General features: G+C 35.3%; 1 protein-coding gene across 1 annotated transcript in view; it reads left to right on the forward strand.

Annotated features, from left to right (window-relative positions):
• Positions 1-26,363, forward strand: part of SLC16A7 (solute carrier family 16 member 7) — a 182,912-nt gene that overhangs the window by 54,621 nt on the left and 101,928 nt on the right. Inside the window, exon 2 of the mRNA XM_009247966.4 lies at positions 11,456-11,554. The gene's annotated coding sequence lies outside the window, so the exon portion shown is untranslated. The remainder of the gene's footprint in view (positions 1-11,455; positions 11,555-26,363) is intronic.

Consider the following 26,363-nt stretch of genomic DNA (forward strand, 5'->3'; position numbering starts at 1 on the left):
AGATCTACCAAGCAAATGGAAAACAAAAAAAGACAGGTGTTGCAATCCTAGTCTCTGATAAAACAGACTTTAAACCAATAAAGATCAAAAGAGACAAAGAAGGCCATTACATAATGGTAAAGGGATTAATTTAACAAGAAGAGCTAACTATCCTAAATATATATGTACCCAATACAGGAGCACCCAGATTCATAAAGCAAGTCCTGAGTGACCTACAAAGAGACTTAGACTCCCACACATTAATAATGGGAGACTTTAACACCCCACTGTCAACAGTAGACAGATCAACGAGACAGAAAGTCAACAAGGATACCCAGGAATTGAACTCAGCTCTGCACCAAGCGGACCTAATAGACATCTACAGAACTCTCCACCCCAAATCAACAGAATATACATTTTTTTCAGCACCACACCACACCTATTCCAAAATTGACCATATACTTGGAAGTAAAGCTCTCCTCAATAAATGTAAAAGAACAGAAATTATAACAAACTGTCTCTCAGATCACAGTGCAATCAAGCTAGAACTCAGGATTAAGAATCTCACTCAAAACCGCTCAACTACATGGAAACTGAACAACCTGCTCCTGAATGACTACTGGGTACATAACGAAATGAAGGCAGAAATAAAGATGTTCTTTGAAACCAACGAGAACCAAGACACAACATACCAGAATCTCTGGGATGCATTCAAAGCAGTGTGTAGAGGGAAATTTATAGCACTAAATGCCCACAAGAGAAAGCAGGAAAGATCCAAAATTGACACCCTAACATCACAATTAAAAGAACTAGAAAAGCAAGAGCAAACACATTCAAAAGCTAGCAGAAGGCAAGAAATAACTAAAATCAGAGCAGAACTGAAGGAAATAGAGACACAAAAAACCCTTCAAAAAATCAATGAATCCAGGAGCTGGTTTTTTGAAAGGATCAACAAAATTGATAGACCGCTAGCAAGATTAATAAAGAAAAAAAGAGAGAAGAGTCAAATAGATGCAATAAAAAATGATAAAGGGGATATCACCACCGATCCCACAGAAATACAAACTACCATCAGAGAATATTACAAACACCTCTACGAAAATAAACTAGAAAATCTAGAAGAAATGGATAAATTCCTCAACACATACACCCTCCTAAGACTAAACCAGGAAGAAGTTGAATCTCTGAATAGACCAATAACAGGAGCTGAAATTGTGGCAATAATCAATAGCTTACCAAACAAAAAAAGTCCAGGACCAGATGGGTTCACAGCCGAATTCTACCAGAGGCACGAGGAGGAGCTGGTACCATTCCTTCTGAAACTATTCCAATCAATAGAAAAAGAGGGAATCCTCCCTAACTCATTTTATGAGGCCAGCGTCATCCTGATACCAAAGCCTGGCAGAGACACAACAAAAAAAGAGAATTTTAGACCAATATCCTTGATGAACATTGATGCAAAAATCCTCAATAAAATACTGGCTAACAGAATCCAGCAGCACATCAAAAAGCTTATCCACCATGATCAAGTGGGCTTCATCCCTGGGATGCAAGGCTGGTTCAATATACGCAAATCAATAAATGTAATCCAGCATATAAACAGAACCAAAGACAAAAACCACATGATTATCTCGATAGATGCAGAAAAGGCCTTTGACAAAATTCAACAACCCTTCATGCTAAAAACTCTCAATAAATTAGGTATTGATGGGATGTATCTCAAAATAATAAGAGCTATTTATGACAAACCCACAGCCAATATCATACTGAATGGGCAAAAACTGGAAGCATTCCCTTTGAAAACTGGCACAAGACAGGGATGCCCTCTCTCCCCACTTCTATTCAACATAGTGTTGGAAGTTCTGGCCAGGGCAATTAGGCAGGAGAAGGAAATCAAGGGTATTCAACTAGGAAAGAGGAAGTCAAATTGTCCCTGTTTGCAGATGACATGATAGTATATCTAGAAAACCCCATTGTTTCAGCCCAAAATCTCCTTAAGCTGATAAGCAACTTCAGCAAAGTCTCAGGATACAAAATCAATGTACAAAAATCACAGGCATTCTTATACATCAATAACAGACAAACAGAGAGCCAAATCATGAGTGAACTCCCATTCACAATTGCTTCAAAGAGAATAAAATACCTAGGAATCCAACTTACAAGAGATGTGAAGGACCTCTTCAAGGAGAACTACAAACCACTGCTCAAGGAAATAAAAGAGGATACAAACAAATGGAAGAACATTCCATGCTCATGGGTAGGAAGAATCAACATCATGAAAATGGCCATCCTTCCCAAGGTAATTTACAGATTCAATGCCATCCCCATCAAGCTACCAATGACTTTCTTCACAAAATTGGAAAAAACTACTTTAAAGTTCATATGGAACCAAAAAAGAGCCCGCATCACCAAGTCAATCCGAAGCCAAAAGAACAAAGCTGGAGGCATCACGCTACCTGACTTCAAACTGTACTACAAGGCTACAGTAACCAAAACAGCATGGTACTGGTACCAAAACAGAGATATAGATCAATGGAACAGAACAGAGCCATCAGAAGTAATGCCACATATCTACAACTATCTGATCTTTGACAAACCTGACAAAAACAAGAAATGGGGAAAGGATTCCCTATTTAATAAATGGTGCTGGGAAAACTGGCTAGCCATATGTAGAAAGCTGAAACTGGATCCCTTCCTTACACCTTATACAAAAATCAATTCAAGATGGATTAAAGACTTAAATGTTAGACCTAAAACCATAAAAAGCCTAGAAGAAAACCTAGGCATTACCATTCAGGACATAGGCATGGGCAAGGACTTCATGTCTAAAACACCAAAAGCAATGGCAACAAAAGCCAAAATTGACAAATGGGATCCAATTAAACTAAAGAGCTTCTGCACAGCAAAGGAAACTACCAGCAGAGTGAACAGGCAACCTACAAAATGGGAGAAAATTTTTGCAACCTACTCATCTGACAAAGGGCTAATATCCAGAATCTACAATGAACACCGACAAATTTACAAGAAAAAAACAAACAACCCCATCAAAAAGTGGGGAAAGGACATGAACAGACACTTCTCAAAAGAAGACATTTATGCAGCCAAAAAACACATGAAAAAATGCTCACCATCACTGGCCATCAGATAAATGCAAATCAAAACCACGATGAGATACCATCTCACACCAGTTAGAATGGCAATCATTAAAAAGTCAGGGAACAACAGGTGCTGGAGAGGATGTGGAGAAATAGGAACACTTTTACACTGTTGGTGGGACTGTAAACTAGTTCAACCCTTGTGGAAGTCAGTGTGGCGATTCCTCAGGGATCTAGAACTAGAAATTCCATTCGACCCAGCCATCCCATTACTGGGTATATACCCAAAGGACTATAAATCATGCTGCTATAAAGACACATGCACACGTATGTTTATTGCAGCATTATTCACAATAGCAAAGACTTGGAACCAACCCAAATGTCCAACAATGATAGACTGGATTAAGAAAATGTGGCACATATATAGCATGGAATACTACGCAGCCATAAAAAATGATGAGTTCATGTCCTTTGTAGGGACATGGATGAAACTGGAAATCATCATTCTCAGTAAACTATCGCAAGAACAAAAAACCAAACACCGCATATTCTCACTCATAGGTGGGAATTGAACAATGAGAACACATGGACACAGGAAGGGGATCATCACACTTCGGGGACTGTTGTGGGGTGGGGGGAGGGGGGAGGGATAGCACTGGGAGATATACCTAATGCTAGATGACGAGTTAATGGGTGCAGCGCACCAGCATGGCACATGTATACATATGTAACTTACCTGCACATTGCGCACATGTAACATAAAACCTAAAGTATAATAATAATAATAATAATAATAATAATAATAATAATAAAATTAAAAAAAAAAAGGGGCCACCTTCACTGCAGAAGCAGAAGAAAATGAATGAAAGACTAATAGAGATACAGAAATGTGCACAGGTAACCAAGATGTTGTGGGAGTTCATGCCTGATCTGATGGCATTAATTTTTTATTTAAATAAGAAGCCAGGTCAGTTGGGTATGTGGCTCATTCCTGTAAGCCCAGCACTTTGGGAGGTCTAGTTGGGAGGATCGCTTGATGCCAGGAGTTTGAGATCAGCCTGGGTAACATGGTGACCAGAAAACACGGTCACTACAAAAAAAAATACAAAAATTAGCCAGATGTGGTGGAACATGCCTGTAGTCCCTGCTATTTGGGAGGCTGAGGTGGGAGGATCACCTGAACTTCGAGAGGTAAAAGCTGCAGTGAGCCATTATTGTGCCACTGCACTCTGACCTGGGTGACAGAGTGAGACCTTGTCTCAACAACAACAAGAACAACAACAATAAGAAACCAGGTCAACTGCAGGGGGTGATTGAGGATATTTAGGGAACTTAAGGTTAAGGGATGATGTTAGAACTGTAATGCAGGAGAGGAAGATACCAAGATTTGTGTGAAGAGCTTACTGGACAGGCCGTGAGGTCCTGCTGAAATTGAAATATATAAATATGTAGTGGTATCAATCTGTGCAATTAATCCATTTCCCTTAGCTCTATTTAATGCAATAATTGCATAGTCCATTCCAAGTTTGGAATTTTCAGACTTCTTGTTGTAAGAAGACATAGGCATGAGGGACTTGAGATTGTTAGTGATTGATTATAGGTGATATTAATATTTATTGAGTACATATGATGTGTTAGTAATTGTGCTTAGTACATTATATACATTGCCACATTTAAACCTTTTTTTTCTATGAGGAATAAATATTGTTCCCACTTTCTAAAAACCAACTGAGGATTCAGTTATGTAATTTTCTCAAGATAGATTTACCATGATGTAGCGTAACTGGGATTTGAGTGAAGAAACATTGCAGCTGAACAGAGAAAAAAAGTGAGGCTAAAAAAGGGCTCATAGTTTAGGAGAAGATGTATCAAGAGACTAACCAGTCTCAAGAGGATTCCAGGACAGGATTGATAGAAATAAAATATTTTAGATTGTGTGAAATACAGGGAACTAATTGGTAAGTAGAACATCAGTGTTTAAGCCTCTAGTGATAGAGGCATTCAGAGTGGACAAGAGATCCAAGTTGGAAATGGTTTTCTGAAATGAGAGTTGAAGTAGAGATCGTGAATTCTATGGATAGATTATTGATTGTAGTGCATAGGTATTGATTATCAATATTGATTTTGGTGGGATTTTGGAATCAGGAGAAATGGATTTTGAAGGAATGACCTAAAAGCTGATGAGTCCTAGTATTCAGAGTGATAGAGATTGGTGAAGTGAAAGTAAGTGAAAAAGAATTTTTTGCATGAAAGTGGAAAAGTAATGATACAAAAGCCACAAAATGGAAGTAGGATTATTCTGAGCCTCTATCTTGATCTGACTGCATGAAGACGATGACTTATATAAATCAGGCTTTCAAGGAAAAAACAATTTGGAGACAAACTAACGTCTCAGTTAGGAATAAGGAAGTTTGCTTATTAAAAAATGGGAGTCATAGAGTGTACAATGGACAAGGTTGAGAAGGACATCAAAAGGAGTGTGGTAGGGTGGAGAGCATGAACCAAAAGGGAAAAAGTGCATAGCTGTGTAAGTGAGAGATTGCAAAAGAGGATTAGTGATTAGAGGAAACAGTTTATTTGGGGCTTGAGAGTGAGAGACAAGAGGCATCAGTGGAATTTAGTGGCTTTACATTTGTAAACAGAGCTTTGGTTTAAAGGTGTTTTGCTATTTCATTTCCAAATACTGCCATGACCTGACTTTCAACCACATTATTATTTGAGCTAAGTGAGGATGACAATGTTCAAAGTTCAGTGGTGGTTGGGGCTGATACAGGAGTCTTGTTGGTTGGATCAATGGAAGATTTGGATGATATTAACTGGATCTATACCTCTGGTTTTGTGGCCTTGCTTAATAGTAGTTTACTTTAAAAGTTCTAGGCCAGACAAGGTGGCTCACACCTGTAATACCGGCACTTGGGGATGCTGAGGCAGGTGGATCACCTGAGGTGAGGAGTTCAAGACCAGCCTGGCCAACATGGCGAAACCCCGTCTCTACTAAAAATACAAAAATTAGCCAGGCATGGTGGCGGGCACCTGTAATCCCAGCAACTTGGGAAGCTGAGACTGGAGAATCACTTGAACCTTGGAGGTGGAGGTTGCAGTGAGCCAAGACTGTGCCATTGCACTCCAGCCTGGGCTATAAGAGTGGAACTCTATCCCCCCTCCCCACTAAAAAAAAAAGTTCTAAAAATATTAGTACAAATTGTATAGATATTTGTCTAATATTTCATTTTCAAGGCATTACGTTATATTAATTTAATATTTAGTGTTTAGGATTTATATGTCATCTTTTTTTTGCTTATTAGAAAAGATACCCATTTGATGATATTAATTTCCATTGTTAAATTTTAAAAGGGCATAGTCTTACCTGAGCACTTAAATAACTGTAACGAAAATTTAAATTGGGTCTGTAGATTGACTTGTTTCACAAGACATGGAAAAGAGTGTGTGTCTTATTCAAAATAAAGGAGATATGGTATTATGAAGTAAATTCTAAGCATACAATTCATCAAAGTTTAGCACTAGAAGTGTTTTTATACACCACATAGTCCAGCCACCTATTTATGGCTGATGCATATCCATTTGGTGTCTTTTCATGAAAGATATTTATTCTAACTGGTATTGTGGAAACAGTGAGCAAGATCAAAGTTGGAATATTGTCTCTACCCTTAAAGCTGTATACCCCTGATAACTTGACTTCTCCAAGCCGAGTATTTCCCCTTTTGTAAAATGGAGATGTTACCATTATCAAAGAGTGATTGAGAGGACTAGAGTGCCCATTTTACTTTTAGGTATCTTTGACTATGAGGTCATACTTATACTGAACAAAAATCTATCTCTCTGTAGTTCTAATCTATTCACTATAGTTCAGTGAATATATCTATTCACATATAGTTATGTCCCAGGAATGGATCTTCTTTGGTATCCCTGCTGTGCTCAGGCGTGGGTTGGGAGGTGCCTGTGGGAGGTGTGGACTCCATGCAAATTCAGCAATGGATTTCAGAGCTCAGCAGCTTGAGCCCTTGGTCAGTTATACTCCCTCTAGCTGTAGGTCTTTGAGGCACATACTTAAAAGCACCACATCGTATTTGTCCATCTTAATTGTATGTAAAAATAAAATTGCTAAAAGCTCTAGTGTACTATTTGCTTTATAGAGTGAAAGATAAATGTAAATTTTGCTATGGGGAGATGGTAGCTAAAAGAAGCTACTTTTTGCTTCTCTCTTACTCCCATGCAGAGCCCCCCTCAAAACCACCCATGCTTCCCTCAAAGTAAGATGATAAACTGAGCATGGCAACATTCCAAGACAAGCTCGGTACAATTTGCCTTTGCAGTGTGTCTTGGCTTTGCCCCTCTTCGTGGTTAATTTTCAATACACCACTAAACAAATTATATTTTTTCAATGTTTATTGATTTTTCTTTCATCTTTGACTTCCTCAATTAAGAAAGGGGTAGGCTATGAATGTCTCTATAACAAAGAAGTGAGAACAAGATTAGTGAACTCAATAATTTTGTTAAAGTTTTGAGATCAAAGTTTATGGTCCTAGTGTTTTTCTTACTCATTTTCAGTATATGATGATGTAGGCCATTTCCTTAGATTCCATTCATATAACTGTATTACCCTTGCTTAGAGATTTTAAGTTATACTACTTATTAAGGAGTACCATAGAATTTCTTACGTCAACCATGAAAACAGCTATATACTGTAGCTGTAAATAGTGTTTACAATTATATACATGTAGCTGTTTGTAACATGGCTTTTTAGAATCTGTCTCCAGTGACTTTCAAAGATCACCTTTGCTGGTTATGTAAACTTAAAACAATGGATTTGCTTTTGGACATCTAAGAGTATGATGTGGTGTCTCATGCCTGTCATTTACCAGCAAAAGAAATGTTACTCTTCAGCTTTACCACAATGCCCTCACATTCTTCAACCTTGAGTTAGTCAGCCACTTATCAGCTGATGTGATTTTACGTTTTTGCCTTGATCATTAATCATTCACTCTAAGTTCTCCTTTTGTAGCGTTTGCCAGTTGCTTCCAAAACAAACATGCTTTCTGGGCTTGAGGAAGGGAAAAGCAAAAAAGATTTAAAAGAACATAGTAGATGGTTTCACAGTTATTTTGACTTTATTACTAATGCTAACTACTATCATAAGGTATAGAACTAAGCTTGAGGTATTAATAAATATTTTATTCAAGGAATTTTTTTTCAGCCCTAATGAGAATTTATAAACATGATTGGATGGTGCTGTTGAGTTAAAGGGAGAAACTCTCTCTCCTTAGAGAGTAGATTGTTTGCTGATTTTCTGAAAATTTGAGTGTGGATTTACATAGTTTTAAATATTCCTTTTAGATTTACTGTGGTTTCTAAAACAGTCTCTTATTTTTGGAGGACATTTATTTATTTTGTGAAATAAGTTAATAAAATTACATATGTCAGCTGACATAATTTTTCACTTTTATTATTCTGTAGATAATAATCAACCAGGTGTAAACATGAGTAACATATTTCCCCTATTATATCATACATTCCTAGCCCTTTGAATAAGCACCTTTGCAAAAATATATTTCATTTCTGTCTTGATTAAAATTTGTTTCATGAGTTGGAAGAGATCATGAACCCTGGGTAATGCATTTCGTTGTAACTAAAATTCTTAAGTCAATTAATTATGAGTTACACCAGACATGGAACTTTATGACATCCGGAGTATTCTATTAAAATAGCAGTATTGAAATAGCTGCTGGCCCTTTCTAAAAAGTATGGCCATTTAAATCACCTAAATAATGATCTCTGAAATTACAGAATTAAAAATACCATACTATTTCCTACCTGATAATTGGATGAGAAATTAGACATTAACCTAGCCTTCCAAAGGCCTAGAGATTCCTGTTTTTTTCTTTCCTGTTCCTTCTTATTTGTGTTAATTTTATTTTCAGTAAAACAGATCAAGGAATTTCTCTTAGTTTATGAACCTTTCTAGAAAAGTAAATATAGCATATACTTTTGCTGTTGGTTTTATATTAAAGAAATTATGAAAACGTTGCCTTTTAATATAAATAAAAGTCTTTGTAGAACTTATCTGTGATTTACACATGCATGCTTCAGAAGGTCAGGTATTCTAACTTTTGTACAAGGTAAAAGTTACTCGGAAGATGAAAAGGCATGCCGAAACAAATAGAAAACATTTTATTTCATTTTAACTACCTTTCTTTCTTAAACATCTCTATTTGGTAGACATGATTATGTAACTGTCAAATTACTCTTTATTGTTTTACATATCAGCCCACAAACATATAACTTTTAAGGTTTGCTCCTGTTTAAAAGAAAATCACTCTTTAAGACAAATGAAACTTTTACTGCCCTACTTTTGCAGAACAAAATACTGTAAACTAAAATTAACTGTAATATTCTAATGTTGTAGAGAAAAACCAGGGAATTTCTAAAGTCACGTTGTTAAAACAAATTTTTAGTTGAGGAATAAAAAAGAAAAGAGAATGAAAACTTCCTTAACTGATGATTCTCAAATATTAGTAATATTATTTTATTTCACATGAGAATCAAAATGTGGGAGATCTCACTTTTTAGGTATGAGGTAAGAAATATAATTATGCAGACAAAAATGGGTTACAGCAAATAATACCAATTTGTCACCATACCTATACATGAAATAAATTCAAAATTATATAATTTTAGTGGTAGCTACTGAATCAGAAAGTTAGAGTAAGATGTTATGTTTTAAAAATATTTACTATATAAATTTTAATTATTGTGGTATAATAATACCAGTAATTTTGTGAAGTATATCTTAATATTAATTCTAAATTCAAGTGAATTTAATTATTGTTTTAAGGAGGTATTTGCATGTAAAATTCACAAGTGTTTGTGTAATTTTTACTAAATTACAATGTATATACATGGTCTGCTTATTATAGTTTTGGAATTTACGATGTAAACAATTGATTATCAACCTAAAATTCCTTCCATTTTAGATTACAATATCAAGGTTCTCTGGTTAAATCACGTAACATTACAAGTGCTATCAAAATGACCTCAGACTATTTCTGTTCTGTTTTCTTTGGCCTTACTCGTGTGATTTTTTTATATTTTAAAAACCTTTGCACTGCACTATACTACTGTAGAACAATCTGATTTTTCTTGATTACATCTCAAAGTTGATTATATTGGTTTAATAATAAGATAAATATCAGAATTTGTATACTTAAATATCTTATTTTTTAAATAAAGAATCAGCAGGGATCTAATGTTTATTCATCTATATATTCCAATTTTTTAAACTGTCTTAAGTAGCAATATTAATATTAATTAATGTTATTATTAATAATTATATTTTAATCAACTATTATGGGGTGCCATGGTTATAACATAGGGTTAGTGGTGATGTGAACAAATTTAACTAAATAATCTGTATCTAAAGGAGTCTTTAAATAGAACCTTGGAGCTTTAAGAGAAGAGTTAATAGTTAATAGTTATTAATAGTTAATATTATTAATTAATTATTAATAACAATTATTATAATCAATAACAATTATTCAGTCAACAATTTATTATTCATGTTGTTATTTCATTGCCAAACACTATATGTATTGATATTTTACAAATGTTAACTAGCTTAATTCAATAGTCACAATTTTGGGGTAAATACTAGTATATCCTTTGTTTTCAAGTAAAGAAGTTGGACAGAGAAATGAAAAGCTTGTTTCAAGGTTCATATCGTCAAAGAACATACAAGAACTAATGATTAAACATTGGTTATATTTTTATAATATTTCTGATGTATTGTTAAACCTTAGTTGTCTCACTGAAATGTTGCTTCAATTTTTAATTGACATTTAATGTAAGTAGTTTTAATGTATTTATGTAAAAAATTTCAAGATATTACTTTATGAACACAGACATAGGCATGCACACACACACACATACACACTCACACTCACATATATTTTTGTATCAAAAATGGAGAGAAACATCACTCAGAAGTTAAAAACAAGCTATTGGTTTGAAATCCCAAAGATGGTGGACTGAAATGAGTCTCTCTGATGTTTTGGTAGGAAATCCTCTGCACCTTGAGAAATTGTACTTGGGACAGAAAATATAAAGGCAGGCACAAATAAAGGCAGGCAGGTGCCATAATTATAACATAGGGCTGTTGGTGATGTGAACACATTTAACTAAATAATCTAAATGGTCCTTTAAATAAAAGCTTGGAGCTTTAAGAGAAGGTAAATAGCATTTTCAGCCAGTGCAATAGAAAGCTACATGTTATTAAGTCTTTCAGATATGGAGTTGGATATATTTTTCATTTTTCTAAACATGCACTGAAATATTTAGATGGTTACTATATTCTTTGATTCTTCTAGGAGTCAATCTTAAGATGTGATACTTTCCTGTGAAACCTGAAACAAGGTGATCTGGGGAACCAAAGACTCTAGGACTCTTGGTGCCAACAGAGTTACTCTGTGAGTATCCTTGGTGTGTAATGATGTTTTCTTCCTTCTAGCTGTTGTAAGTCATGCTGTTTATGCAATTAGTAAATCTTAATGTGAATGGTAATATTGGCATGACTACTGTTTTAATTCATTTTCTAAAATAGGACATATCTTAAAGTTGGTACTTTTAGCTTCTAGTGTTTCCATGATCCAATATACTGTGTAATCTTGGTCAAGAGACTAAGTCTCAGTTTCTCTGTATATAAAAAGAAGCTAAATATAAACTTCCTTCATTTAAATGATTATAAAGTAGTAAATGATAAAGTTTCAATAATAATAATAGAATTATATTCTATTTTTATTACTAGCATGAATTCTGGTTTTAAAATAAACGAGAAAGCTAGAGGTATATACTTTTAGTTATTTACCTTTATCATTGGCACTTTTTTAAAAAAACTAAATTTTGAACAAAAATGATCATATTTGGGTTTTTTTTTACGTTCGTATGTTGTTTGCAAAGGGCTTTATCACTGTGTTTCCACACTCATGATTCAATCTGATTTAATCCTTCATACAATCTTGGTGTAAAGCAGGTCAGGGATTTTAATCCTCGCTGTGCAGATGAGAAAACTGATGCTCAGCATTGTGTCTTGCTGAAGACTGCATAACTTATAAGGGAGATAATTTAAAATCCAATGTTCTTATAAACAGTCTATACTCTTTTCTGTAGACTGTTCTTATAACTAGTCTATACTCTTTCAAATAAATGTAACCAACTGTATTCAATTGGTCAAATTTGTATTTTTGCATTGGATTGCTACATATTTTAACTAGTTTATAAGAGTAGTATGGTAAATTTACTAAGTTATATTACCTGTTTGTTGTGAACAATTCCTAGACCAACTGTATGGTTGTATTCTGTCTTCTACCTCTGTTGTATTATGTACTCTGTCTTCTACCTCAAGTTCATGAACAAATCTTGGTATATCTATGTAGTAAACAGAATAATGGACCCCCACATTTTAATCTCTGCCACTTCTGAATATGTTATGTTACATGGTAAGGGGAGAATTAAGGTTGCAGATGGAATTAACATTGCTAATCAGGTGACTTTGAAATTATCCTTGATTATGTGCATGGGCCCAGCGTAATCACTAGGATCCTTATAAATGAAAGAGAGAAGGCAGCATGAAACATACTCAGTCCAACCTTGACAGTTTGTTGATGTAGGAATGCAGCCAGAAGCCAAAGAATGCCAGTGGTGCTTTCAGAGTATGGAAAAGCAAGGAAACAGATTCTCTCCTAAACCTTCCACTCACACCTTGATTTTAGTTCAGTGAGACCCATTTCAGACTTCTGACCTCTGAAATTGTAAGATAATAAATTTGTGCTGCTTTAAGCCATTGTATTTGTGGTTGTTTGTTACAGCAGCAACAGAAAACAAATACAGCTCAACACTGTGAAATTACAGACAGCCTCAGAGTAGAAACAGCGGTTTATGCCAAGAGCTTATTAGGTCAGTCATAGGGGTATTTGCTGCTTTGATTGAATTTTTTGTTCCATGGTAAGTATGATCGTAGGGCTAGGTTGTAATATGTCATATGGTTCCTTTTGGATACATAGTTTACTAAGGGAACCAGCTTAACCCTGCCTGGTCTTATTAAGAGTACAGAATATGGATCTTGGAGTGTTAGGTTCAAATGCTGCCTCTGATGCTTACTAATTATAATGTTTGAGCATCAGTTTTTTCATCTGTAAAATTAGGACAAGTTCTTTATAGGGCTGTTGTGAGAATTAACTATTAATTTGTGTTAAGTACTTAGAATATTATTAATACTTGGCATATTGTAGGGACTAATTAAGTGGTAGCTGTTATTATTACTAAATTATTCCTCAAATACTGTATTTTCTAGATTCATTTTCTTTATTCAGATATAGATAGGAAAGTGTCCAAAACTTTGGGATGAGCGCCTTTGTGGTAGAGGCATTTTAATATAATTATGTGAATTTTGTAATTTGTAATTTTACTTAATTTTTAAAAAACCTTCATGCTTTGAAATACCTCTTTGTCCGTTTTCATCATCATATGTAGATGAAGCAATTTTGTATATTCTATAATAATTCATTTCATTGACTTTACTTATTGTTCTGTCTTAGCTGTTTTATATTGTGAGTCTTCAGGTTTGTTTTGATGTCACTACTTAAGCATGTGAATATCTTGGTAGTAGGGAAAGTATGCAGCACCCTGTAATAAGAGATCCTAGATTAAAAATACTTCACAAGTGAGAAAAACCTAGTCTGAATGGCGTTTTCAAAGACATTGTTGAAAGAGGAGTCTCTTAAATGGATACATAGAAATGACTACTTCAGTCAGTGCCCCATTCTCTGTGTTTGACAGTGGTGTGGGTCTGCTTTAGGCCTGGTGGTAGTATATATTTGATCAGTCTTTTAGGCCTTCACTACAGTGGCTATATCCCAAGGGACAATATATTAATTGATTCAACCAACATGTGTTACATACCTCCTAATGCCAATAAACAAATGATGTCTGTTCAAGATGTTCACGGCATAGAGGGGAAGAACCAATGATCCCTGAAGTAGCTTAGATTCTAGCATTATAGTTAGGCAGGGAGGTAAGACATATTTACTCTTTCTAGCTACCCACACACAAAGGCCAGTTGCAGCATGCCATGATTTCTTATGCAGTTCTAAAATGTGCATAAAAGCAAACTGTTTTGCTCTTACAAAACAGTTTGTGCCTGTCTTTTGACACCCTAGGTTTTCTCTAGTATGAGGAAAAACAAAACAAAATATATTCCTTACACAGACACCTGAAATACAGGGGATACCATCCCTTTAAATTGGATACTTAAAAACTATAATCACAGGCCTATTGAGTCTGTGGTTAAGAAACAGATATCAATAATCACATGGTGTGTTTCAGTAAAATGAGATTTCTCTTTTTCCTCAAATACGTGTGGTATCTTTGTGGTGCTTTTCAGTCAATTCCTTCGATTTTCATTTTACAGTCTTACTTCTCCCACACTTCACTAATTGGCATCTCATTTACCTGGACAAAGCTAAAAATCACAGAAAATTAGAAGGGGCTTTCCTCAAGGCACTTAACTATGTGGAAATAGATGGATCTTTGGGTAGCCTTGGAGAACTGTTTGAACATGCAACCTACAAAAGATATCACTCTTTCTTGCCTATGTTTTCACTTGAATCCAGCAGTTAACAGAAGAGTAGCAGAGAAATATAGGAATTATTTGACCAAAAAAATCACCGCTATGAGTTAGTGGAAGGTTTCAAGTGAATTATGTACCAAATACCTTGCCATGCCTTCTTTGCCTTTCTGTGCCTTTCTACCTTGAAACTGCATCAAGAAATCAGTATAGAGGCAAGCTGAGCATGCCCAGCTGTTAATATATTTTCCCTAATATTCCACTAAGCCACTTACTGTGTCCTCATTTCTTTTACATAGACTATAGATTGTGTGGGTTGATATAAATGCTAACAATCAAATAATTAGGCTTTTTCTTTCATGTTGAGTTAGCCAGATTTACGTATTTTGGCAGCATCTTAAACCTAGGAAAGTTTTTAAATGTTAAGTCTTCTCCATTCATAACACAGTTCAGAAATAATGAATTGAGAGTTTCTGATATGAAATAATCAGTCAAATTTGCTAATGTGTCTATAAAAATATGGTTAAAATGAGTATAATGGTTTTAGATACAGGGGAACATTTCTGTGATACTGCCCTGATAATTAAAATCCTAACATTACTTAACAGCTTTATGATGTGACAGCAGATACCTAGAGTAGGTAGTTTTATTATTTTGGCTCGTACCTTTAGCCTATGTGAATGTATGTGGTGATTAATTAAATTATGCAAGGTTCTGTAATATATGACTTTGCTAATACTACTTTATAACACTATTTTAGGTTTGACTATTCTGGTTTTAAAATACACGTGTGCACACACACACACACACACATATAGCCTCCCACTATGGGAAAGTGAATATTTAAAAATTTTTCTTAATCTATTTAGCAGGTATGAGTACATATTTCTTACATGCATATATTGTGCAGTGGTAAAATCTGGGCTTTTAGTGTACCCATAACCGAAGTGGTGAACAGTGTATCCAAAAGGTAATTTCTCAACCCTCATCCTCCTCCTAACTTCCCACCTTTGGTAGCTTCCAAAGTCTGTTATTCCAGTGAGTGACTATTTGAGGAAAGAGAAGCTGTCTTATTTATCCCGGCATCCCTCCTGTACATAATATAATGGGTTTTGTAGCTAGCTACTCACTATATGTTGGTTAAATTAGTTAATTAATTAAAAACAAGGAAAAATATATTCAGCTAGCCCCTTTGATTCATCTATTTAATTCTTAAAATTGATGCTGAACTGGAGAATATTGCTTGAATATATGGTCAAATGGGGTTTCTCATTTGAACTTATCATCAAAACTTAGGCTTTCCCTTGTATGGGAAGAACCTGCTCTAGTAAAATGATCTTACTATGTAGACCAGATCAGAATCTGTCTCCTCTGTAGGAAGGCATATCTGGAAAAGGGAGAGCCCAGAATATTTCTGCATCAAGCTTGCTTAATTTTTTCTTGAAAATTCAGCAATCAGATGTGGAATGGATTGAAGTGTTATTTTAACAGCAGTGTCTGCATTAGGAAATACTAGGCCAGTATATAGTTGAGAAGCCTGAGTGTTAGAGAGGTTAGATAATTTGTTCAAGATGAGAAGTAGAGTATAGGTCTTACCCAACTCTTCTAATACTAAATCAAGGTGTTTTGTTGTCAGTGTTGTTTTATTTTGTGGTTTTTGTTTTTGCTTTTGCTTCTTTTTTTAAAGAGCCCTTTAAATAATCCTTTTTTAAAAAGAATCCTTTAGTTTTTTTTTAAAAAAACTCTTTTTTTAAAAGAATTTTATGCTGCATCATAGTAGTAATAACTGGTGCTCCCAGGGGAATGAAGCCTAGTGAACAGGCTGAGGCCTGTCACAGTGCCAGTCCAGGGCAAAAGAGGTCCATGTCCTCCATCTGCTGCTGAGGAGAGCACCAAGAAAGTCTAGTCCCCATGGGGAACTCAGAGGGTAATAAAAGCCTTGAAGCCATGGGACTTTAACTTCTAGGGCATGGTTATGGCTTCTATAAACTGTCTTTGCCATATAATTTTACATTGCTTTTTAAATTGTTATATTCTGACATCACCATATGGAGGTTTTATACTTTTATTTGAAATAACTTAAAATCCCAGCCTGGACAACATAGCCAGACCTTGTCTCTACAAAAAAAATCTAAAAATTATCCAGGGATAGTGGCATGTATCTGTAGTCGCACCTACTGAGGAGGATGAAGCAGGATAGTTTGAGGCCAGGAGTTCAAGGCTGCAGTGAGCTTTGATTGCTACTGCACTCCACCCTGGGTGAAAGAGTGAGTGAGACCCTGTCACAAAATTGAAAAATACAATGAAATAAACTATGATAAAAATCCTAAAATAACAACAAAAGGTGACCTTAAGTTTTATTTAAGATGTAAATTTGTTTTGAGGTGTGGAAAGATCTCATACCCTTTGAGATGTGACCGAGACAGTAGATTTAATGTTGCTTCGAACTTCATTTATTTATATCTGGTTAATGACTAATGCCTTTGTAGTGTTTTTAAAACCAGGAGAAATAATGAGTTCTTATTTTACAAATGGCAGTAAAAAGCCAAAACACATTAAAATACCTATTCTACTATAATTGGCAATAGCAATAGATGGAAACTACATACCCGATCATATTATGTTTTATAACATATTCTCTGTTATTCCTATGTGGAGGAGAAGTGGTTGTGTGGTTGGGTGGGTGGAAGATGCTTGTGGTATGTGAATGTTGGGAAGGGGAGGGGATATTGACCAGTTTTGAGCAGGAGCATGCCATTGTCTGCATTTGTATTAGATGTACAATTTAAGCAAAGATTTGGGATTTTGAGTAGAGAGATTGGAGGCTGGGATAACAATTGGGAGGCTACTAAATTTATTGGTGCCTGTGGGAATTAGGGAAAGAAGATAGATTTAACTTCTTCTGCAAGTAGAATTTACAAGGATTGGCAACTTGGGTTTCATCTTAGAGAAGAGGAGACATTTTTGCTGACTCTGAGACTTTGAGCTGAGTGGCAGAATTTTAGTGCATTTAATAGAAAGCTGTGGGACCACAGTGCACGCTGAGAGTGATGGCGGGGAGCTAATTGGAACCCAAGGTTCTGAGCTAGAAGGATATTTTTAAAGCACTCTCTCTCTGAACATGTTTCCTCTATTGGCTAAATAAGTAGTATCTTCTATTGAATGGATAATAGCTAAGAAAGTAAGGGTCTTAAATGTACTATGTACTCAAATCACCTTTCCAATAATTATTTTCCATTAGTGAGCCACTGTTGTCAGCAAGAAGGGGGAATCCATTAAGATGGTAAAATACTTGCGTATTTGTGTTTAGGACCACCCTCCCCCAATTAGGTTTTTCTAGGATGTATTAAAACTTTAAAGGAATTATTCTATGAAAGCAAATTTGACTGATGGCATCTTTCTCTTAAGCTTATCGAGGTTAAAAGTGATGCCTTTTTACATTATAACTCTAAGAGATAATTAACGTGGATTGTTTTCTTCTGCTGTAAGCTAACTTTTAGCTCCATTGTAATTCTAGATTTAGAAAATAGAATCACTGTTAGCACTACTCAGTGAATGTTAGGATTATGGTACTCTTTCCAGGAAAAGAATAGAAAAAAATATTGTATCCAGATGAGAAAAGAAATGTGTTATATTATTTCCATTATGTTGTGAGACCTTTGTTTTTTGTGTTTTCTGATTAATTTACTGCTGTTTTCCATTCAAAATACATACCTGAGCTTTCTGTTCTTTAGAATTTCTTGCACTTTTTATTCAGATGAAAAACTTGGATTTTGCACATTAATTCAGTTTTACTCCTTGGTTACAATGCGAAAAACATCATAATCTCACAAGGGAAATGTGTAAAATGCTTCGTGAAACTTGAAAATAATATTATAAATAAATCTGTTGCCAAGAACTTATTGTCATGTTTTAAACACAGAATTAATAACCTGTTCCAAGGGCACACAGGCTATTTATCAAGGTTTTCTCCTAAGACTATCTGCATTTCCTCTCTCCTGTCCTCATATTATTGAAGAATTTTGGAAACCGGAAATTTAAAAAAAATCTCGCATGATCCTATTTTTGGAGTTACTTTTGAGAATTTATAACCTTGGCAAAAGTTAGTCACCTTTAGCCATTCTCTCCCCAGGGCTCCTGGTGAACAGGTCTGTTTTGCATTTAGCTTTTCTTTTTCTCAAAGGTGCATGTAGAAACCTCACTGTCTGTGTTTATCTCACATCTCACAGAACTTAGTTGCTCAACTTAAGTAACATGATTTAACTGTGCTTTAAGTTATATTATTATAAAAAAAGATGAGTCAAATTGTTAAAGGTGTTACTGTGATTACAAAGGTGACTAAAGTTAATGTTAAAGTCAGTTTATTCTATTTGCTATGTGTTTTACACCGGCAAACATTAATCCATAATTTGCTGCTTTAGGTGAATTTTAATTTTTTGTATATTTGCTTAAAATGTTTAAGATGTTAAAGTAATGTAGTGGAAGAAATATCTTATGTGAAGAAAGCTGAATTCTACATTTAGAAAGAAAATATGTGACTTATAATTTGAACTCTTTAAACTTTTCGAACATGCACACTAGACTTAACAGACCATGGTTTCTGTCAGTGGATAGTACTTTTTGAGGATTGTATATTGTAATGACAGTAAGCAAAATAATACAAACTAAGTACAAAATACATTATTCAAATTCCTGTCAATTTTGTTCTTTATAGATCTTATCAAGCTATTTTCTTGATAATATAATTTTTACATATCAAATGTATGTCTTTGTATTTCTCTTCTTATTTAACTTTAGAATATTTTGTAATAATGCTAACTAAATTAACTATACATATGGGAGCCTTTTAAAATTATTATTCTTGATGTAATAAATAACATATTAACTGAATAAAGTTAATAATAATTTCTTTACATAAAATTGAGTCTTATTTTCATATTATCAATATAAAAAAGTAGTTAATAAAGCAAACAATATTGAAATTTTATTCTTTTACCCTTTTTAAAAAAGAAACTACTTTGAGGTATATGTACAGGGTACAAAATGAAGTTATTCATTGGTTAATCACTTATATTACATTTCAGTAATTTTACCCCAAATAAATGTATCGAACACTTACTAGCCACTAAGCACCTTGTTTCGTTGGGACAAAGAAGCATTTGAAGAGTTCTCAGTAAATATATAGACTGCTTTTGGTTGTCAGATGTACTATATAATTGTGAAATCCATAGTATAATTTGTTCACTGTATTAAAACCTCAGTTTATGTCTAATTTTGTACTAGGTAAAATTTCTTTATGCTTTTATTTCATTTTAGTTTTTAAGCTTAAGTTTTCAGTAGAAATGAAAGAAACATACCACATATTTTGTAAAAGCATTTAGTTAATTTGGTTAAATAAATTAGATAAAATTTCTAGAGGTTATTTATGTTATTACCTGGTTATTATTATTTCATTATTATACATATTTAGAAATGCAGCCTTCCCAAATGTTTGGGAAGCATATTTTACAAGTGACTACTGCTTAGTGCTTAGATCTAAATAATTGTATCTTTCACATAGGAAATCAGATATTTCTCATCCACTGATAGAGGAGTCTGGCATGCTGTTTGATAGAGAGGAACATGGACCTCTAATCTAGACAATCTAGAGTTGGAATCCAGGACCCCATATTTCACAGCTATACGGCCTTACATAAGTAATCAAAACTCTGAGCTTCAGTGTCCCCATAGGAAAATATTTATCATAATGTCTATCATGTATCATTTACAGAATGGGATAATGGGTATAAATTATTTGGCAAAATGCTTACCTAGAATATGAGAAGCATTTAATAAGTTACAGCACTGCATTTTTCCAAAGGTTATTGTAATTTCTTCAAAAACGAAGATGGTACTAATGATCTATCACCAGATTCACCCTCACACAGGGTTGGCGACTCTTTGGGACAGAGAGCATGCATTTACAGAATGGCTGACCATGTAGGGAGTGTTATGTGTGATCAGGAAATAGATTAAACTGGCCCACAAGAGATTCAACACTTTGACCCTGGCCTCTTTATTATTGTTCATAACTTACAAATTACCTAGTCGCAGACTCAGTGAAGAGTCACTAAACTATTAATGTATATAGTACAGTATTTTTGCAATATGTTTTATGCATATTAAATCATGCGATGGAAAATGTGCTTGAAAATGTGGCTACATCAACACAACACATGAGAAGGTTAAATTTAGCAGTTCAAATTGCCAGACTTGGCCACCTTCTTTGACCCATGATATAATTTAAGCCACGCTTACTTTAGACTCTGAAAAGTATGAACTAACTGTGCATGTCAAAGCAGGTTCTTGAAAAAGAGAAAGAACTAACTTTGCCCTATTTGAGAGAAGAGAGAGGGAAGGGCAAAACAGAGTCTCTGGAGACATGTATGTAAGTTTGCTTGTGGCTGAAAGTTAATGATCAGTTGCCTCTGTTCTTAGCCCTGAACCTGGAGAAAAGTGTCAAACGCAGGTTCTCTCTCTATTCAGGTAACTTTAAAAATTATACAAATCGCATTCATGTTCATTGTAGTTTAGATTATAGAGATGTGATTTTTTTTCCTTTAGTGTCATGTGATTTCATGCTCTAAGCATATTGGAATAACAATGAGAAACTTTATATATGCTGGCTAATGTCAAAATATTTTACTTTTGAACTATACCAAGTTAAGGCTAAGGAGAGATTCTTTATTGTATTAGATGGGAAGAGAATTTTTACATGTTTTTATGAAACTATCAATTGTGGTTCTTAATCCTACTGGCTGAAAGATGTATTAATCATAATTATTTAAAATAATGTACATTATATAGTGTGCCAAGTCTTGGCTAGTAAGGAAAATTAAAAAATTTTTTAACATTGACATTCTGAAAATAAGACTAAATCTTTAATCACTAAAATTATTTGTATTTCATATTATAATGCCAAAAGTAACCTAATTTTCCTATTCTAAATCATTATATTTTATAACTATGTATGTGTACTTTGTTGAAAAAAATAGTAAAAATAAATTGATTTTTATTATAGGACTTAGGTAATTTCATTCCAAAACATTTAGGATAGTATAATATTATGGTATGATATGAAGTTATTGTACAGTTATATTTCAGGGATGCTATATGTATAATTATATGTAATTAAAGACATTGCTCACTAAGTTTTAAAGCCTTCACAGCTGGTGTCTAAAAATAAAAATATTGTATACATTTAGAGAGTAATCATTTTTCATTGAGCTCTCAACATAAAGAGATGCATTGCTTAAGTTACTGGCATCATGAATTACAGGAATTTATATATATATACACACACACATATATGTAACTTTTATATACATATAACTTTTATATATAACACGTGTGTGTGTGTCTGTGTGTGTCTATGTGTGTGTGTCTTGGTTCTTTCTAAAGTGTCTGACCTTTGTTATCTTTATTCAGCAAGTATCCAAAGCCAAAAAGCTTCCTTTGGCTGGATTTAGATTCAAGTAAACATCAAAAGCTAAATGTTCTTATGGTAGTACATATGCAGTTTTCCATTTGTATTCTTTTCAAACTGAGATTAAATGTCAGGCAATGATTGATGATTTTACAATTGAAGTTTGGAGTTGATAGGAATTTGGAAGAACATAACATTTCATATATGAGGAACTAGGTCCAGAGAGGGAAATAACAACAGTTATTGGGAGTGCTAAAACTAAAATCAAACTCTCTGTTTACTTGCTGAAAAGTCGAGTTGATGGTTATTAGTCAATATTCATGTTGTTTTTGAGAGAAATCATATTTTATTCCTTAATTCATTTCCATTTTGAAGTATATCTAGATAAGGGCTGGCAGTTAAGGTATAGTTGTTTAGTGATATTTTCCCAATTTACCCTTGGCATTGCTAAATTTATATATCAGTTCAGTTTACATAATCCCATTAGGATTTCCTTAGGTATTTAAGTTCTGTTTACAAAAGGAGATTCTCAAGGTTAGAGAAGAGAGTAATATGGTTTAGTTGTGTTCCCACCCAAATCTCATCTTGAATTGTAGTTTCCATAATTCCCACGTGTTGTGGGAGGGACCTGGTGGGAGGTAATTGAATCATGAGGGCGAGTTTTCCCGTGCCATTCTTGTGATAGTAAGTCCTGAGATCTGATGGTCTTCTAAAGGGCAGTTCCCCTGCACATACTCTCTTGCCTGACACCATGTATGACATGCCTTTACTTCTCCTTTGCCTTCCACCATGATTGTGAGGTCTCTCCAGCCGTGTGGAACAGTGAGTCCATTAAACCTTTTTCCTTTATAAGTTACCCAGTCTTGGATATGTCTTCATTAGCAGCATAAGAACAGACTAATATAGCAAATTGGTGCTGGAAGAGTGGGGTGCTGCTGTAAAGATAACTGAAAATGTGGAAATGACATTAGAACTGGGTAACAGGCAGAGGTTGAAAGAGTTTGGAGGTGTATTAGTCTGTTTCCCACTGCTGTTAAAGACATTCTGGAGACTGGGAAGAAAAAGAGGTTTAATTGGACTTATAGTTCCACGTGGCTGGGGAGGCCTCAGAATCATGGTGGAAGGTGAAAGGCACTTCTTACATGGTAGAGGCAAGAGAAGATGAGAAAGAAGCAAAAGTGGAATCCCCTGATAAACCCATCAGATCTTGTGGAAGTTATTAACTATCATGAGAATAGCATGGGAAAAACCAGCCTCCTGATTCCATTACCTTCCCCTTAGTCCCTCCCACAACACGTGGGAATTCTTGGAGATGTAATTCAAGTTGAGATTTGGGTGGGGACATAGCCAAACCATATCAGGAGAGCTTGGAAGAAGATAGGAAAATGCAGGAAAATTTGGAACTTCCTAGAGACTTGGAGGGCTCAGAAGACAGTAAGACGTGGAAAAGTTTAGAACTTCCTAGAGACTTGTTGAATGGCTTTGTCCAAAATGCTGACAGTGATATAGATGATAAAGTCCAGGCTGAGGTGGTCTCAGATGGAGATGAGGAACTTGTTGGGAATTGGAGTAAAGATTACTCTTGTTATGCAAAGAGTTTGGCAGCATTTTTCCTCTGCCTTAGAGACCTGTGGAACTTTGATCTTGAGAGAGATTAGGATATCTGGTGGGAGAAAGTTCTAAGTGCCAAAGCGTTCAAGAGGAAGCAGAGCATAAAAGTTTGAAAAATGTGCAGCCTGATGATGCAGTAGAAAAGAAAACCCCATTTTCTGGGGAGAAATTCAAGCTAGCAGCAGACATTTGCCCAAGTAACAAGGAGCCAAATGCTAATCACCAAGACAATGAAGAAGACGTCTCCAGGGTATATCAGAGGCCTTCATGGCAGCGTCTCCCATCACAGGCCTGGAGGCCTAGGAGGGAAAAATGGTTTCCTGGACTGGGTCCGTGACCCCTCCTGCTGTGTACAGCCTAGGGACTTGGTGCCCTGCATCCCAGCCATGGCTAAAAGGGACCAAGGTATAGCTAGGGTCATGGCTTCAGAGAGGACAAGCCCCAAGCCTTGGCAGCTTCCACGTGGTGTTGAGCCTGTGGGTACACAGAAGTCAAGAATTGAGGTTTGAAAACCTCCACCTAGATTTCAGAGGATGTATGGAAATGCCTAGATGCACAGGCATAAGTTTGCTGCAGGGGAGGGGCCCACATGGAGAATCTCTGCTAGGGCAGTGCAGCAGGGAAATGTGGGGTCAGAGTTCCACACAGAGTCCCCACTGGGGCACCATCTAGTGGAGCTATGAGAAGAGGGCCACCATCCTTCAGACTGCAGAATGGTATATCCACCAACAGCTTGCACTGTGAACCTGGAAAAGCCACAGGCACTCAACTCCAGCCTGTGAAAGCACCTGGGAGGAGGTTTGTACCCTGTAAAGCCACAGGGATAGAGCTTCCCAAGGCCATGGGAACCCACCTCTTGCATCAGCATGTCCTGGATTTGAGACATGGAATCAAAGGAGATCATTTTGGAACTTTAAGATTTGATGACTTCCCTACTGGATTTAGGATTTGTGTGGAGCCTGTAGTCCCTTTATTTTTTGCCAATTTCTACATTTAGAATGGGCATATTTACCCAATTTCTGTACCCCAATTGTATCTAGGAAGGAACTAACTTGCTTTTGATTTTACAGGCTTATAGCTGGAAGAGACTTGCCTTGTCTCAGATGAGACTTTGGATGTAGACTTTTGGGTTAATGCTGGAATGAATTAAGACTTTGAGGGATTGTTGGGAAGGCATGATGGATTTTAAAATGTGAAGAGGACATGAAATTTGGAAGGGGCTAGGAGTGAAATGATATAGTTAGCCTTTGGTCCCCATTCAAATCTCAAATTGTAGTTCCCATAATATGTGTCGTGGGAGGGAACTGGTGGGAGGTAATTGAATCATGGCAGGCATTCTTGTGATAGCGAATAAGTCTCACAAGGTCTGATTGTTTTATAAAGGGGAGTTCCCCTTCACATGCTCTCTTGCCTGTTGCCATGTTAGACAGGCCTTTGGTCCTCCTTTGCCTTCTGCCATGATTTTGAGGCCTCTCCAGCCATGTGGAACTTTGATTCCATTAAATCTCTTTCTTTTATAAATGACCCAGTCTTGAATGTGTCTTTATGTGAAGTGTGAGAACGGACTAATACAGAGAGTATTACCAGTTCTCATTTAGATACACACCAAAGCGCTGACAGGTTCATAATTTATAAGTTAAACATCCAGATGGCTGAAGTTTCACTATTCAAGAAAATTTAAAGTATGAATAATATCAAAATATATAAATACATGTGAATCATATTCATTTCAAGGTTGAAACAATCCACATACAATTTAAAGATAAAACAATTATTTTACATGATGTTAAAAAGTACAAGTTTGTTATTGAGTCTCTAACAATTAAGGTTGTGGTTTTTTAAAGTGGGGTACATATAGATTTCTTTTTTTTTTAGTAGACTCTTCAATTTATCTTTTAGTATTAGATATTTATATTCAGAGCCTGGCTTTCACATATTAATAACTAAGTGCTGGTCTAATTCACTGTGGCCATTGAATATTCACATGCTTCTCAGTTTCCATTTCAGAGTACACAAATACATTTAACCATCAGAAAGTTTGTCTCTGTTCCTTTAGCCCAGTATTAGGTATGCCTCATGAATTCCTGAAGTTTACTGAGGCTCTTTAGCAGTTACCCATAGATAGTCACACACACACACACACACACGATTTATGTAAACGGGAGAGAAACAAAGGCTATCAATACTTTCAATGCTGTAAAGGGTGAAGGTGTCAGAAAACCAAGCTTAAAGTCTCAGCAGCACAGTTAACTTGCTTTGCAAATCATGGATAAGTCCCATAACCTGTAAGAACTTCTGCTAAGTGAACTATAATTGGGGGTTATAAGAATAATAATAATTCTTCCCTTCCTTGTCTAGTGTGAGAATAATGTGAATTTATATAAAACTGTACCTGGTAGATTATAAGTTCTTATTAAGCACTTTCTAGGGCTGCCATAACAAAGTACCATAAACTGGGTAATTGAAAACAACAGAAATTTATTCTCTCTCCTTTGGAAAGAAAATATCTGAAATCAAGGTGTCAGTTGGGCTGTGCTTTCTTGAAAGCTTCTAGGGGAATATCCTTCCTTGCCTCTTC

Source organism: Pongo abelii, chromosome 10 (genome assembly GCF_028885655.2).
Source record: "Pongo abelii isolate AG06213 chromosome 10, NHGRI_mPonAbe1-v2.0_pri, whole genome shotgun sequence".
In the NCBI taxonomy this organism is placed as follows: Eukaryota; Metazoa; Chordata; class Mammalia; order Primates; family Hominidae; genus Pongo; species Pongo abelii.